The sequence below is a fragment of the Camellia sinensis genome, chromosome 5 (assembly GCF_055761805.1).
Source record: "Camellia sinensis isolate YWXY chromosome 5, ASM5576180v1, whole genome shotgun sequence".
Lineage (NCBI taxonomy): Eukaryota > Viridiplantae > Streptophyta > Magnoliopsida > Ericales > Theaceae > Camellia > Camellia sinensis.
In genome coordinates this window covers 186419990-186438570 of record NC_138965.1, presented here as the reverse complement: position 1 = coordinate 186438570, position 18581 = coordinate 186419990, and the positions used below count along the sequence as shown (strand labels likewise).

The following is an 18581-nucleotide window of genomic DNA, read 5'->3' as shown; positions in this document are numbered from 1 at the left end:
ATCTATCTCTCTCTCTATTTTTCTCTTTGTGTTTCTCGTCCATCTCTCTTCTGTCTATTTCTCTCATCTCTCTTCTCTCTTTGTCTCTCTTCTCTATCTCTCTCGCTCATCTCTCTCTGTCTCTCTCTCGTTTATCTCTTTTCGCTCTTTTTTTCTCTCCTCTCTTTGTCTATATCTTTTCACCCGTTTTTTCATCTTCCTCTCTCTCTCTTCTCTTTCTCTCTCTTACTCATCACTCTTTTCTTTCTGTCTATCTATTTCTCTCTCTCTGTGTCTCTCACTCATCTATCTCTTCTCTCATCTCTTTTCTCTCCCTGTCTCTTCACTCATCTCTCTCCTTTCTATCTCTCTCATCTCTCTTTGTCTCTCTCGCTCATCTCTCTTCTCTCTATCTCTCTCTCTCCCTCTCGTTTATCCCTCTTCTCTCTATGTCTCTCTCGCTCATCTCTCTTCTCTCTATCTCTCTTCTCTCTATCTCTCTTTCTGTCTCTTTCGTTCATCTCTCTTCTCTCTTTGTCTCTTTTTTTGTCTCTCACTCTCTATCTCTTTATCTTTTTGTCCCTCTCTCTCTCTCTCTTCTCTTTCTCTCTCTCTCTTTCTCTCTCTCTCCCACTATGTTGGCGTTGCTCACTCTTTCCATTCCGTCTTCTCTATTTACTGAGCTCCCTCTCGATTTATCTATCCACTACAAGAAAATGCACTTTTAGCGACCACTTTGTCTCTCTCTCGTTCATCACTCTGTCTTTGTCTCTCTCTCTCTCTCTTTCTCTTCTCTATCTGTCTCTCACTCATCTCTCTCTCTTTCACCACCCATCTCCTTTACCACCTTCACTACTACTGCAAACGCCATTCTACTACCACCATTCACTACAACAAAAATAGTCTTTAGAGACGAAAACTAATGACGAAAATAAATTTTGTCACGAAATACGTATCTTTTAATGACAAAAATAATATTTCGTCTCCAAATGTACCATTTTTAGAGACAAAAATAAAATTTTGTCACCTATCTAAATACATAATAAAAAAATTAGGTTACGAAATTAATTTTCATGATTATTTATATTTTTTTGTCACCAAAGATTTTCCCGTTAATTTTTTCGGAGGGTACCAAAATTTTGAGATTTTTGGTGAGGAAAAAATTGGTCACCAATTATAAAATTATTAATGACAAATATATTTTTATTACCAATAATTTTTAATATTTTAATATCATTTAGTGACAAAACTATATTTGTGGCCAATATTTTTATCTTTAGTGAAAAAATAATGTTGTCACCAATAAATAATTTAGTTACTAAATATTTTAAAGGGAAATAAAAATATATTGGCGCCTGTAGAAGCAGATACAACAATCGATTCTTCTTCTCACATATACGACCACCAAACCTCACCCTACCTCACCTCACCTCAGCGCAGTGCAGACCGTAACGCTGCTCGCCATCGCAACTGTCGCTTGCCGCCGCCACCGTCACATCCTCACAGGTACTCTCTCACTCGAGGTCTGTATTTCTCTCTATTTCTCACTCTGTATACCTCGATCACTCTCTTTCCTTCTCTGTCAATCTGGATCTTCTCCCTCTCGGGTCATCTCTCTCTCTCTCTCTCCCTTCCCATATTTCCCTATCTCTCACACTTCATCTAGGGTTTATTCTTGTGTTGATTTCGTAAATGGGTTTGGTTGAAGTGTTTGATTTGTACGAAATTAATTAAATCTTGATGTCCAAAATGGGTTTGATTTTAGTTTTGTGGGTTTGATTTTAGTTTTGTGAAATTATGGGTTTATTGTGTTTGAATTGAAATTATGGATTTTAATTTTATGGGTTCATTGGGTTTTTTGTGGGTTTGATGTTGTGACTACACACACTCTCTCTCACTCTCTTACAGTTGCATTACTTTTTCCATGTCCACTGCTTTGCCAGTCAAATGAAGACTCTGTTTCTCAACCTCTCCTTGATCTGGTAGATTCATTCAAAGAATGATATATGTATACTAAATACTCTCACACAAAGCATCTTGGAACAGATTTCCAGAGTCTACGGGAACCAGGTGATTTTCCCTCTAAGTTGTACTTGTTTCTTCATGATATGCATTCCCTTTGCTGCTGGTAAAGTTTGAAGGTCAATTGGCCTCATAAGCACTAAAAACAGAGTGAGATAAATAAAGCACAAGATGTTTAATTTGTTTCTACATTCATAATTTTTAGGCGTATCTAAACCTATATATGAATTATGTGTATTTTGATAACTATGGATAGATTTTGGGTTATTTTAAGGACATAAAAAATTTTAAAAATAATAAAAATAAACATATTCTGAATTTTCTGTAAATTTTGATTGATGTTTTGTGAAACTATTGTGTTACATTTTAATATGTATAAGAAGTTTGAACCCATTAGCTTCAATAAGTTTTAATGGGGTATGTGGCTCCACCCTTTGTGTGTGTCGGTGTGAGTATATATGGTTTCTCTATGTATGGAATTGTTTGCCATCTCAAAGTTTAGCTGCAAAGATTTATGGTAATAATTTCCAGAAAATCGAAAAATTGATTCCAGCTTGTGAAAATAAATTCATGACAGAAATGGAGAAGAAGAGGAGGACCAAAATTTATTTTGAAAATAGTTTCTAGAATAGTTCTCAAATTTGTAACATGTGAACTTGTACAAGCTTAATTTTAGCTTTATTTGCTTTACTAAGAGGTGGATCTTTCAAGCGTATTATTCAAGAAATTGTCAAAAGGCTCAAAAGCGTATTATCATTTGTTGTTGCTAGGTGATAAAGAACTTGAACTCTTGCCATTAAGTGAGAAACTAAACTCTAGTTTGTTATCATTGGTCATTTATATTCATATTCTTAGTTGCTTTCGGTTCCAAACCCAAAAATGACTTCATTACTAAAGAATGTGTGTACACAATTCCTTAGCCTTAGGCCTGTCCTTTGTTTTATTTTTTTAAATTTCACCTCAAATTGGTCTGAAGTTTATAAAATCAGGAGTAATCTAAATTCATTGAATAAAGATAACATCGAGAATCGAGTCAATGGCTATTGGTATTGGAATTGGATAAATTTTTCAATATCAGTAATGCGTTTTAAACCTTGCAAAATGAGGCAAGCTAAAAGTTTTTAGTGGAGATCCAAATAGCAGGGTTTTGTCATCTCAATATATATATATATATATATATATATATATTCTTGGTGAAAAAATGTGAAAATTTGAGTTTAGGTGAGTCGATTCGGTTGATAGGTTCCCTTTTGAAGGTTAGCTTTATAAACTGTACTGATGCATTTCATTTGTAATCTTGAATTTCAAGTTTAGAGATAATTTGATTTGCATGCTTTGGTCATAGTTGGGACAATGTTTGTTGAGTTAATTCAAGTAGAGTTTGTGCCATGGCTTTGGTAATGATGCAGGCAGTTGAATAATGTGATAAGATCACTCTAATCTGACAGTTAAGAATGGTGCTTCTTGGACTTCTGTTGCAACTTGGTATTTTAATTGATTTATGGCATGCAATATATCTTATGACTTTATTATTTCTTCCTCTTTAGACCAGATGCTGGAAGTGTCTATCATGAAAATTCTTGTTCTTTTGTTGCTGATGTAGGTAAGCTTGTTTAAGTCTATTCTTGATTTTAGAGTGAAAACTTTTGTCAATCAATTGATACCAAATGCCCTTCTTAATGGTTTTGGTACTACAGCATTTTTCTCACTGTTGTCATTGTTTTTCATGATGTTGCTTTATTACTAAGCTAAATTTAGGCAGGTTTATTTTTTCATTATACTTCTCCTATGGTTTTAAAACAGTTGCAGATTCTTATATTGCAAATCTTGTTGTGAATAAGGGGGACCCTATTTATGATTTCTGCTGGTACCCATATATGTCTGCGTCAGGTTCATCTCTTACCTTTCTTGTTAAGGGAGTTCTATAAAAAAGTACTCTGTAGTCCATTAATGTGAGATGGATTTACAGTAAGTAATGATACTATAATGAAAGTTTAACTGCTATAATGGTTAAGATTTCAGATCCAGTTACATGTGTGTTTGCAAGTACCACTCGTGATCATCCTATTAATCTTTGGGATGCTACTTCAGGCGAGGTTCTGTATCATTATTTCTAACATTTTTCTTAAGAGAAGAAAATATGTTTTGTTTACCTGAATAAAGATTTAAATTCTGATCTTGTAATATGTTGGAAGTTGATGGCCATCCCATGGCTACACCTATCCTTTGCTAAGCTATGAATGTCAGCTGAGTCTGATTTGTTAACGTGAATTTTTATGCTCAGTGGCAACTCATGAAAAAAATTCTATCATGCTACTGTAATAGGTATTAGTTTTTTCAACAAGTTTATAACTTGCCTTGTGTATTAGTTTCAAAGTCAAATCGAAGACAATGCTGGTTTCTCAAGTTTTCTCTGTATAAATTCATTCTGAATCAGCCTAAGTCCTTTGATTAAAGGTGTTTTCTGTCATATTGTATCATAATTCAGTCTTCATTTTGTTATTTGAGATCGGTAGTAATTGACAATTACACAATTTGAACAATCGTTTAGAGGTTAGTTTTTCTACTTTTTTTAGGTCTTATCATCTTTTTTGTTGCTATTTCTAGATATATCTATAAAAAAATATCAATGTTGTCCTCCCTGTGGAATAACAGATAAAAAAGGAATAAAAAGGACAATTATAACATTTAAAAGAAAAAAAGGAAAAAAAAGATGAGATTGGGCACTTTTTTTCATCTTGATAGTAAGGATACACTGTTGTCCTCCCTGTGGAATGCCATAATTGGTTCCAAAGGATTGCCAGTTCAAAGAATCATCAAATATTGTCTTGGATTGGATGATGATGATGGTGATGCTTGTGTTAATGATCTCCATGTTAAAAGCCTATGTGCTAGGCTGCAAGTATTTAGATTTGTTCACTTGTGATTTGTTTAAACTAAGTACAAATGTATATTCTTTCTTTCTTTTTTTTTAAATTTAATTTTTAATAATAAATTTATCTTATATTTTTTTGTTTGCAATAGTTTTTGATTTTGTGTCACCTATATGTTTTACTTTTTAGTCGAAGTTTTGGGACCATTTCAGTTTTTATGGTCTACATGTTTGTTATATTTTATCTTTTGTGTTTAGTCCTAGAGGGTTATCTCTTATGCATTGAAGTAAAAGAAAGAAAAAAACAATAACTAATACTGCTATAGTATCTCAATTTTCCCTGTTCAAAATTTTTTTGCAGGTCATTTAACTTGGAAAATGGTTTGGCATCTCACACAAAGGCCAATCACAGTGCCGGACAATACATGGATTTAAAGAGAGAGCTTCTGAGTTCTAATTAGAAAATCTATGCTCAGTCTATTAGGTAATTTTTATAACCCTAAATATATTAGACGGCTCGGGGAACGCCCCAAACACCTTGGGAGGGACCAATGTAAGTTGTGAAGTGTGTATTGAATGTGTTTTCTAATTAAATTTTTTATTTGCAGGAAGCATTTTGTTTTAATTACTGTAATATATTTTTGCACGTGGAGGGCTATATATAAATGTATAATTTGACCTACCCATCATTTTTCATCTTCCTGCTAAATAGACTTTTTAATTTATTGTTTACATTTTTTATTTGCTGTAGTTTCTGCCTCTATGCTCCTTTTATGATATAAAATTTGTTTGAAACTGTCTGTGACAGGTCAAGAATGAGGAAGAGGAATTCAGCATTGGGCATCTTTCTGTTCTGATGATGAGTGTTAAAAACAACACATAGGTAATGCATACTTTTCTTTCCTGTAAATTGAGGATAATGTTGTACCAGTGAAATTTTGATAGAAGGGTCATAGTCTTTAAATGGTTAAAAGCGGTTGTCCTTGTGGCATGTAGATTCAGCTATATTGTTTTAGGAATGTAAACTGCAATTACACAACAGATGTTTTGCAACATATGTAGCTCTACATCAAAATCCATGAAAATCCCCTCTGTATATCTATAAAAAGAAATCCTTTTGCTGAATGAAATGACCAATTTTTCTCCTGTAGTTAAAATTTTTCTCAGTAGTTGTTGGGTTTACCACTGTATTGAATTAGTAAATTTTTTTCGCAAAACATGACAATTGCCGACCAAGAGTTTTGGTCGCAAAAAATACATGTATTGCCGACCAAAATAGTACTTGGTCGTGGAATCTCACTTTTGCCGACCAAAAGTTTTGGTCGTGAAAAGTAACAAATGGCGACCAAAATTTTTTAGTCGCGGAATGTCACGATTGGTGACCAAAATTTTTTGGGTCGGAATGTCACGATTGGCGACCAAAATTTTTGGTCGTTGAATGTGATAATTGGCGACCAAATTTTTTGGTCGCGAAATGTGTCAATTGGCGACTAAGATATTTGGTCAGGAAAATATCACTTTTCGCGACCAAAGTGTTTTCACGACTAAATGAATTAGTCGCGGTCATGATATATTTTGCGACCAAAAATTTGGTCGGCAAATCCGACTTTTCCCAACCAACCAAAATTTTGGTCGCGAATTACTTTTGCCGACCCTCAATTGGCGACCAAAGTAGCGGCCAAAAAAATTGGTCGCGGATAACTTTTACCGACCAAAAATAGGCTTTTAGCGACCAATTTTTTGGTCGGCAAAAGTGTTAATTCTTGTGGTGTTTGTTTGCCCGTAAGTGCACAACAACAACAACACATCATCCATACCTGTCACGCAAACCATAATCGAACCGTTAGACCACTAACATATACGACAATGAATGAATAAAAAAAATGACATTTGACATTTCACACCAACTGTTCGTTGCTGATGTTACATACTGTGAACAAAATCAGACCGTAAAATCCATGAGAAAAAAAGCACACCCATACTTCACCCCCCTTAAAAATTACCTTACATATTACAAAAATTCAAATCCAAATAACATCAATAACATTGGCAATAAAACTAACCAATTAAAAGCAACTGTGCATTTGTGGATGTTATGAGTACCCATAATGAAACCATATGAACAAACGCAAAACATTAAAAAAATAGGGGAAAATAATCCCACAAAAACACTAATCACAATGATAATGGCATGCCAATAACATCACAAATCACCACACTGTCAACCACAACGTCATGGGCAATAACATATACAAATGCAAAACACACAACACCGCGACTCACCTGTTGCAGTCCTGACCGGTCCAGAAAGCAATGCACAATGACGACGATTGAAAAAATCACCCAAGACTATGAACCAATGGAACAACCCAATCAACATCCACCACCCCCCTCCCAAAGTCAAACCAAACCCTTGCACACATTAACATTACCAAATCCCCAGCCAACACATCGAATCCTCTATTTAGGAAAAAAAATCCCACAAAGGGTATTAATGTAAACTGTAAAAGGCCCAAAATTAACTAAGGACCAAACAAAAAGGGACTAAATGGTGTATAAGAAAACTCTTAGGACTAAATGGTTAAACTTTTCACAAAATAGGATTTATGGGTAAATTTTCCTAATTTTTTATATAAAAAATTATATGTTCAACAGGCTTCGTAATGTTTTAAAAACTTTGTGAGAATGTGATTTCTTCTTAGAAAATGATATAGATTAAAAGTTTGCATATTTAATATTTTCATTTTTTATTATTATTGGTGTTTTTGTTGGAACAATCTTCTGTGTAAAATAAATAATTTGAAACAAATCAAACAAATAAAAATAAATTACTTACAGAATTTTTTTACCGAACCGAATAAATATTTAAAAGATCAAATCGAGTGTGTGACATTATATCCTTAAGGCAAATTTGCCTCACTTCAGTGCTTACGGATGAATAGCGTCTATCTCCCAAGATATAATGATCTACACAAATTGTAGTAGCACTCCAAACAATTTGTACGGCGAACCAAACCTGTGTTCTATACTCTCAGAATTTTTTTCTAAAATAATATGAAGAATATATCTATGCAAGAGAGCAAAAGAATGCAAGAAGATGATTTTTGAAATGTTCAAGATACCCCAAACTGTTGGAATGTACTGGTATTTATAGGGCCGAACAGGTCTAAAAATCAAACCGAACAGATGTAGTTTGAAATGAATAGGTGCAGAAACTGTTTTGAACAGATAACTGCTGGCAGTTTGAATATATCCAAAAACTGTTGATAGTTTTCAACCTGTTAGAACAGTCTAATCTGTTGGGAATTTTGGACTGGAAGAGACATAAATTTGGACAGAAAATTTGAATTCAAATAGGTGCAAAATTCAAATTTTTCCTGCAAGAATTTTTGAAAAAATTCAAAATAAATTTTGTCCAAAAAAATAATATTAGAACTGACCCGACCCACTATCCACACCTGGCATGGCTCAGCTCGGCTCAGCCGGCCGGTCGGACAGACGGACGGCGATGGCACGCGTGCGTGTGTGTGGTGGTGGTTTGGACTAAGGTTTACTTTGTCCATAATTCTTCCTTTTTACAAACTTGGGGTGTCCCTTGGTGCTCAACCCAAGTGTTGCCACCTATAACTTGTATACACACATAAGTTCTCTTAAGTTTCCAATGTGAGATAACCATTTCAAAGAAACCCATATTTTACTTCTTGAATTGTCCATTCCACGAACCTAAAAACAGTATCAACTTCCCATTCACTCATAAATGGTTTTGACGAACCGTCTTCACCGTGTGACTTGCTATGCGACAAGTAACACGCCACCTCTTTAGACCCACCCCAAAAGATGTGTGGGCCCCACTCAAATTTGGGCTCAAAGTTGGCCCAAAAGAAGCTTATAAAATCATAAATTCCAACAATCCCCACATGAATGGAATTTGACGGAGAGAAAATGCAACAACATGATCTAATTACAGAGAGTACAGAAATTGAAAATATTCTGCAAAGGATAAGTAGATTTTGGCTTTGAACTTTCCCTTGTGAGACACTATCGGATTTACAAGTTAACCAGTGAACATGGTATCTTGAACTGTTCAACCATTTGTGTAAACCAAGACAATAGAACTCACACAGTATATTACCAAACACAGTTTAGTTCTCATTATTGTGTTCATTTTGAACAACCTGGTCTTTCATGAGTACTCTAGAGAATTGTAGCCCTTCACAAATTCTCATAGAAACAGCCCAGTTCATACTCATATAGGTGATTCTTATGAAGAGTATCCTGCCATACTCCACTAGGTTTTCCTAGATATAAGAATCATTAAAAGTATTACTTAATCTAAAACGCTGTAGATATTACTATTTCATTATAAAAATGGGTAGGAGTTTGACTCCCCAGTGATCCTTATGAGTTATACACAACTCGGTTGTCCTTTTGAACTTAGATCTTGGGATCTCTATTTAACTAGGTTGGGTTGCCGTTGTGGTAACTCTTATTTAATAGGCTTAAGTCCCATTTCCCTCGACGAATCCTTAACTAACTCTCTTGCTAACCCTTTGGTTAGTGGATCTGTTATGTTATCTTTAGACTTCACATATTCAATGGAAATAATTCCATTTGAGAGTAGTTGTCTCACGGTGTTATGTCAACGACGAATGTATCGTGACTTACCGTTATACATATGACTCTATGCTCTACCTATTACTGATTGACTATCGCAATGTACGCATATAGCAGGCACCAGTTTTGGTCACATTGAAATATCTTCAAGGAAGTGACAAAGCCATTCTATTTCTTCATCAGCTTTATCTAAAGCTATAAGCTCTGATTCCATAGTAGACCTAGCAATGCAAGTCTGTTTAGAAGATTTCCAAGATACAGCCGCCCCACCAAGAGTAAAGACATACTCACTGGTGGATTTTGAGTCTCTAATATCTGATATTCAATTTACATCACAGTATCCTTCAAGTACTACTGGATATCTAGTATAATTTAGCCCATTGTTACGAGTAAATTAGAGATATCTTTAAACCCTTATAATTGCTTTCCAGTGTTCTACTCCTACTTAATTTACTTACTACATAAGCTATATCCGAGGCGAGTGCAGTACATTAAGCTTCCAATAATTTGAGCATACTCTAATTGAGAAATACTTTTCTATAAATTCTTAGAAATGAACAAATTAGCATCCATAGGTGTTCTAACAAGATGATTATCATCTTTGCTTAATTTATCCAGTATTTTCCAATGTAATGTGATTGTGACAAAGCATAACCATCTAATGTTTTGGTAATTTTCATACCAAGTATTACATCAACAATCCCCGTGTCTTTCATGTCAAAATGTTTATTTAACATTTTCTTGGTAGTTTTAATTATATTATTATTATTACCTATGATGAGCATATCATCCACATAAAGACATATTATCATATAACCATTGTTTGTGTTTTTAATATAAACACATTTGTCATATTCATTAATTTTAAATCTATTTGACTTCATTGCCTCTGTTAAATTTTTCATGCCATTGTTTTGGCGCTTGTTTTATACTATATAGTGATTTAACCAATTTACACACTTTCTTTTCTTTTCCTAGAACAGAAAATCCTTCTAGTTGTTCCATGTAAATTTCTTCATCTAACTCACCATTTAAGAAAGCGGTTTTCACATCCATTTGATGAATTTCTAGATTGTACAAAGATGCAATGGCAATTAGCATTCTAATGGATGTTATCCTAGTAACTGGTGAGTATGTGTCAAAGTAGTCAAGGCTTTCTTTTTGTCTATATCCTTTGACCACAAGTTTTGCCTTGTATTTGTCGATTGATCAATCTGCTTTCATTTTTCTTCTGAAAATCCACTTGTACCCAAGAGGTTTACAACCTGGTGGCAAATCCACCAATTCCCAAGTGTGATTTTGCAAGATGGATTCAATTTTGTTGTTTACAACTTCTTTCCATAAAGGAGCCTCAGGATTGGACATAACTTCTTTAAAAGTTAAAGGCTCATTTTCTAACAAAAATATTAGAAAATCTGGACCAAAAGATTTTGAAGTTCTAGCACGTTTACTACGCCTAGGTTCCTCTTCCTCATTTTGATCTATCTCTTGCTCTTGTTCTTGATCATGATTAGTAATAGCATCGTAATATCTTTTATTGGTACTAGTCTCTTGTCCAGTTTTATTCAAAAATACATGTTCAAAGAATGATGCATTCCAAGATTCAATAATATTATTTACATGTATTTCAGAATGTTCTGATTTATGAATCAAAAACCGATATGCACTACTATTCTTGGCATAACCAATGAAAATGCCATCAACAGTTGTAGGACCTATCTCAGTCTTTTAGGACTAGAAATAGCCACTTTAGCCAAACACCTCCACACTTTTAAGTATTTATAGGATGGTATTCTCTCATGTCACATTTCATAAGGTATTTGATTCACTTTCTTTTGGGATACTTTATTTAGAATATAATTAGCAGAAAGTATTGCTTCCCTCCACAAGTTCTAAAGTAATCTAGAACTGATTAACGTGGCATTCATCATTTCTTTTAAAATCTTATTTTTTCTTTCAATAATTCCATTTTGCTGAGGCGAGTAAGGAGCGGTGGTTTGATTAATTATTCCATGTTCTTTACAAAACTCACCAAAAGGTGATTCATATTTACCACCTCTATCGCTTCTAAGTTTTTTATTTTTCATACGAAATTGATTTTCAAATTCATTCTTATATTGAATGAAAGTTTCCAAAACTTCATCATTGGTTCGAATTAAATAAATATAACTATATTTATATAGTTATCTATGAAAGTGATAAAATATTTTTTCACATCTCTAGTTTGAATTGATTTAAAATCACAAATGTCACTATGAATTAATTCAAGTGGCTCCATACTTCGTTCAATTGGATAAAAATGAGTTTTAGTTAATTTTGTCTCAACACAAATTTCACATTTATGATTTAAATCAATGTCAAATTTAGGTAAACATTCCATATTAATTAATCTACGCAAAGATTCATAATTAACATGTCATAGTCTACTATGCCATAAATTTGAAGACTCAAGCAAGTAAGAATAAGATATATTATTATTAATAACAGAAGGGACAACAGTCATTACATTTAGTTTGAAAAGGCCATTAAACATGTAACATTTTCTTACATACATCTCATTCTAAGTAAGTACAAATTTATCACTCTCAAACACTAGCCTAAATCCATTTTTACTTAATAGAGATCTGAAACTAGATTCTTGCGAATGTCCAGTACATGCAGCACATTGTTGAGAGTGAGTTCCTTTCCAGATATCATCTTCAGAATAATCTTTCCTTGTCCTTCAACTGTAGAAGTTAAGGAGTTGCCTATAAAAAGTTGTTCGCCGTTGTCCACCACAGAATAGGATGTGAACATCTTTTTGTCGGCACAGATGTGGCGAGTAGCACTAGTGTCCACCCACAATTGCTTAAGATTTTTGACAAGGTTTTCCTCGGAAACAACTGCAGAAAAATTTATGTTTTTAACACCATTGTAAATTTTATCCACTTCAGTCATATTGGCTTGAGTAGGCTTCTTACTTGATCTTTATTTGCCTTTGCGTTTGCTAGGGCAATCTTTGGCCCAATGTCCCTCTTTGTCACAGATGTAACATCTGTCATTGAACTTATACTTTTTAGTTTCCCCTCCTTTAGAGCCTTGTGTGGAACTTTCTCCAGAAAACTTTCATTTCTTTGTTTTTGGAGCATGATCCACCATATTTGCCTTAGACTCCATTGGATGTTTATCAGCCTACTTCTCAGAGTTACGGTTGTCCTTCTCAATCCTCAAATGCACAATCAATTCCTCTAAAGTCATTTCTTCACGCTTGTGTTTAAGGTAGTTCTTAAATTCTTTCCAGCCTTGTGGTAATTTTTCAATTAATGCAGCAACTTTGAAGTATTCACTGAGAGACATGCCTTCTATATGGATGTCATGCAGAATAAGTTGGAGATCTTGAACTTGGCTGATCACAGTCTTAGAATCAACCATCACAAAATTCAGGAATTTGCCAATCACAAATTTCTTTGAGCCAGCATCTTCAGTTTAGTACTTTTTCTCCAAAGACTCCCAAAGTTCCTTTGCCGTCTTGATAGGGCTATAGACGTTGTACAATGTGTTATCAAGTCCATTCAAGATGTAATTTCGGCAAAGGAAATCAGCATGTTTCCAAGTATCGACCGCAGCAACCACTTGCCGGTCGGTTTCATCCTCTTTTAGAGTAGAAGTATCCTTACGGAGAAAATGTGTCAGATTGAGAGTAGTAAGATAGAACAACATTTTCTGCTGTCATCTTTTAAAATCAGTTCCTAAGAACTTCTCTAGCTTTTTACCGTGATTGATTGACACAGTCACAATAGTACTAGTTTGAGCAATTGCACCGTGATTTTCACTGGTATGGTGGAGCAATTGCAGCCACCATACCAGTACTAGTTTGAGCATTAGTTTCAATAGCCATGGATTCTAAATTATAAAACAAATTATAATTAGAATTTTATACTACACAGAAAATTTAAACCATAAAAGAAACGAGAATTGTAACTTTTATTTTCAATTAATTTGAAAATAAAATAAAATTTTATTTAAATAAATTAATTCCACACGAAAAATTAAATTTCTGTAACACTTCAATAATTAAAATACTGAAACAGAATTTTAATTAATGAAAACTTAGAAATTATTTCTGAAAATCAAAATTAATTTTTGACCAACTTCACAAATAAATATTTTGAATTGTTAATAACTATCAGTATATTACTACTAGTTGTCAAAGAAAATAAATAATATATTACTACTATTTTTCAAACAGTATATTACTACTATTTGTTTTTTCAACCAGAATATTATTTGTAAAACCACAGAAAATAATGTCTGTAAGAAGAAGAAATGAAGAAAAAGAAACAAACGAAAAATTCTGTATAAACAGAATAATTCGAGTCTGTCTTAAGATTGTTCGAACAATCTTTTGTGTAAAGTAAATAACTTGAAACAAATCAAACAAATAAAAATAAATTACTTACAGAATTTATTTACCGAATCGAATAAATATTTAAAAGATCAAGTCGAGTGTGTGACACTCTATCTTTAAGACAGATTCGCCCCGTTTCGGTGCTTATGGATAAATGACGTCTATCTCCCAAGATACAATAATCTACATAAATTGTAGTAGCACTCCAAACAATTTGTACGGCAAACCAAACCTGTGTTCTATACTGTTAGAATTTTTTCCTAAAATAATATGAAGAATATATCTATGCAACAGAGCAAAAGAAAGGAAATAAGATGATTTTTGAAATTTTTAAGATGCCCCAAATTGCTGGAATGTGCTGGTATTTATAGGGTCAAACAGGCCTGAAAATCAAACCAAACCAAACAAATGCAGTTTGAAATGAACAGGTGCAGAAACTGTTTTGAACTGATAACTACTGGCAGTTTGAATTTGTCCAGAAACTGCTGGCAGTTTTCAACTTGTTAGAACAGTCTAATCTGTTGGGAATTTCGAACTAGAAGAGGCACAAATTTGGACAGAAAATTTGAATTCAAATTAGTGCAAAATCTAAAATTTTCCTGCAAGAATTTTTGAAAAAATTCAAAATAAATTTTGTTCAAAAAATTAATATTAGAATTGACCCGACCCACACCTGCGCCCGGCATGATCAGACGGCGGTGGCATGTGCGCGCATGTGTGGTGGTTTGGGCTAAGGTTCACTTTGTCCATAACTCCTCCATTCTACAAACTTGGGGTGCCTCTTGGGGCCCAACCCAAGTGTTGCCACCTAGAACTTATATACACACATAAGTTCTCTTAAGTTTCCAATGTGGGATAACCATTTCAAGGAAACCCACATTTTACTTCTTGAATTGTCCATTCCACGAACTTAAAAACGACGTCAACTTCATATTCACTCATAAATGGTTTTGACGAACCGTCTTCACCGTATGACTTGCCATGCGGTAAGGAACACATCACCTCTTTGGACCCACCCTAAAAGACGTGTGGGCCTCACTTAAATTTGGGCTCAAAGTTGGCCTAAAATAAGCCTATAAAACCATAAATTCCAACAGTTTTTTGGTATGAGAATGAGATTTCTTCTCAGAAAATTGTATAGATTCTAAATAATCTATCAAATCTCTTATATGGGTATGAAACCCACACAAACCTACATGTGTATGGGTCTTACATCCATTTGAGAGGTTTGGTAAAAAAATTAGTAGATTATTTAAGGTCCCTAGCATAACTCTTGTTCTCAGCCACAACTATTGGTTTAAGATATTCAAAATGGGATTAACGTATTGAAGAATGACATATAAGTCTACTTTTTAGATTCATTTTATAGACGTAATGATGTGTAATTGATAATGATTAATTGATGATTAGAGAATATATGAAAGTGAATGTTACTCTTAATATCCTAAATAATTTTGAATCTAATTTTTGGTCTTGAATAACAATACTCTACTGCTCAAGCAAGGTCCAATTCAACGGTTTTGAATATTAGGACTATTGGTGCAATTTATATGAATAATTAATAGTTTATTTTAAAATAAGTTATATATATTTTTATTGAAAATACGCAAGCGTATGTGTCATGAATTTAAGAAAAAAAATTATAAACTTAATTTATTAAGTGATTTACTCAATCAATTTAGTGAAAAATTTTCATTGAACCAAATTTATGCAAAATAAAATGTTAAAATTGAGCGAATTGAAATTGTATGAATTACAATGACACAAGTAACAACATGTAAAGACTATTGTTATAATTTGTCTTACATATATTTATTTGCTATGTTTAAATTTTAAATTTATCAAAGGATTTGTGAATAATAAAAATAAAAATTCTGAATCTATTTTATTTACTTTTTCATTCATTTTTCCTCTCTACAAATTTAATATTTAAACATATTTATCATTATCCATTTCTTTCCACTTATTTGGATAATAAAGTTCAGTCAATAATAAAGTTTTTTTTTTAATTTTTTTAATGGAATAGTCAATCATAAAGTTTAGCCCTATTTTGAGTAGTTAAAAGTTAGTTTTTTAGTTTTTTTTTTTAAATCATATAAAAAAAATACAGAGGTGATGTGACTAAAAAAAACTAAAAAAATATATTTTTTGGCTTTTAACCCAATTGTCAAAATAAGCTTTTCAGAGAGTATTGTTTTGAGAAATAGGATAAAAACTGATTTTTTAGAATTATTTTTTAAAAAATATGCAAAAAAGTAGAGAGAAGATGTGATAAAAAAAAAAAATTCAAAAAATTACTCTTAACCATGTTCTCAAAAGTGAATTTGCTGTCAACCGAATAGTCTAAATTTGTTCTAGCTGGATGACTGCCTGAGTAACTTGTCAGACGACCAACTTCACCCTCATCTACTATAATCATCACCGTATCATTTGGCCGATCGACTTGCCGAATGACCGACATGAACAAATTTAGACTATTCAAGCAACGCCAAATTTGGTGAATGTATTATTAGAAGAAAAAAAAATGTATATTTCATTCTAATGATGATTTGTACCATTTTTTTTTCTATAAGGTGATGGTTATTTGGGAAAATATCAAATTAGTACAAATTTGAAAAAATAATTATAAATCAATAATAAATTTTTAAAATTTCATAATTAAAATTATACAGTGTGTTTGGTTTCAGTTTTTTGAATTTGATTTTTTAAAAATTGAGGTTTTTATTTTTTGTTTTTTTTTTTTGTTTTTAGTGAATATGTTTAAAATTTTAAGCAATTTTTTTACTTTTTTAGATGCACCTTACTTAGATGTATCTAAATAGTAAAACATTTGTAAAAAAATATTTTAAAAAATTAATAATTACACAAAAAAAATGAAAAATGTACTGAATTTTCATATTTTTTGTATTTTTGGTATTTAGTGAATTTTTTAAAGATTTTTTTTTTTCACAAACATTATACTTTTAAGTGTATTTATGCTATGTGTGTCTAAAAATTAAAAAATTACTTAAAATATCAAAAAAAATTAGTAAAAATATTAAACAAAATGAAAAACTAAAAGATAGAATTTTCTAAAAAATGAATTTTGAAAACTAAAACCAAACAGAGTGATAATTTTTTTCATGAACCTGCATTTTTTTGTTTTTTTGAATAGTTCACTGAATTATAATTTTTCCTTTAAATGTGGTCCCAAGATTTGACATTGTAATTTCTATGGAATCCCATTCGCATATACTGTCTAGTAATTGCTTTTGTAAAGTTTTCTCCAATTAGTCAAAGAAAATTTTCAATCTTTGTGATGGGAAAATGTGTGAGAGCTCGAATGCGTAAAGCCTGAATGGTCCGAATGATACAGAAAACATTATTTTACCGGTAAGAGAATAAAAAAAAATCCTAAAACGACGTCGTTTTGAAATTTCGAGCCATTCGAGCCGTTAATATTTCAAACTACGTAGCGGAGTTGGTTGTGATGATGGAAGTGAAGTGACGACATGCAGGTTTGCATATATCTTATTTTAAAAGTTGTTTTGAGCAGTTAATCCTTTAATCAAAAAGTTATTGAAAAAAAAGTAAAAGACAAAATGTTGAGTAAAAAAAATTTAACGCTCCGTTTGGTTTAGTTTCTTAAAATAAGTTTTGAGTTTTACGTTGTATTTTGAAAAATAAATTATTAAAAAGAGTTTTGAAAGTTGAAAATTTATTTGGTTATAAATTTTGAAAATAATTTTGGGATGATTTGTAGTTTTTTTTAGTTGAATAAATGGGTGTAAGAAAAAATTTGATTGATTGATGTGTAAAATATAAGAGAATGAGAGAGAGAAAAAGTGATTGATTCATTTATTAATAATAATAAAAAGAGAAGGAGAGAGGAGAGAGGAGAGAGAGAATTGATTTTTGAGTTTTGTTTTAAAAATTCGTTAGCCAAATAATTTTTTTTACGACAATGCTACGTAGTTCAAATTTTGTGGCTCAAAAGTGGCTCAAGTAGCCAAAACGACGTCGTTTTGAGTACAGAATAACATAAAAATGGTCAAAACGACGTCGTTTTGGCTATTTGAGCCACTTTTGAGCCACAAAATTTGAGCTACGAGACATTTTTCTTTTTTTTATTTTTTATTTTTATCCTAATCATATTTTAAAAATTAAACCAAACATTACCTAGATTTCTTTTCTTCTCTTTATTTATTTATTTAATGCATTTTGATATAAAAAGACATTCTCAAACACTTCTTGTGCTTTCAGTAGGGATAGATCTATGATTTGATCTTTGGTGAGACAAAAACACAAGTAATTTTTAATCCAAAAACAATTCAAATTTTGATTTTATCCACACAAAAAAGTGAATAATAATTGGGCATTTTTTATCAACATAATTGAGTACAAAAATATGATTAAACATTATTTTTTATCTACGTTAATTTAACAAAAATAGTAGCTTTTATTATATGTTTTTGTCTACTAAAATTACTATTTCAAAATGTTGTGATCGTCAACTTTTATAATAAATATAAAAAAAAATACGATAGGAAATTAAACTCAAAACTTCAAATAATATCTTCTCAATAAAAATGATTAAATAAATTGTTACAAAAAAAAAAACAAATTCTATCCTATTACGTAGTTTAGTTAAAAAAAATTCACAATTAAAAATGCATATTTCTATGAATAAAATGATAATTATTTTTAATAAGTGGAATTAAATTTTAT

At 32.0% G+C, this 18581-nt stretch overlaps 1 long non-coding RNA gene across 2 annotated transcripts; it reads left to right on the top strand.

Annotated features, from left to right (window-relative positions):
• Positions 1–1339: 1339 nt before the first annotated feature.
• Positions 1340–5956, top strand: LOC145790298 (uncharacterized). 2 transcript variants are annotated; one of them, XR_014328982.1, is made up of 5 exons: positions 1340–1485; positions 1923–2049; positions 3549–3604; positions 5235–5357; positions 5682–5956. It is a non-coding gene; the product is annotated as an uncharacterized LOC145790298 (long non-coding RNA). The 2 variants fall into 2 exon arrangements; XR_014328981.1 differs by lacking the exon at positions 3549–3604.
• Positions 5957–18581: the final 12625 nt, after the last annotated feature.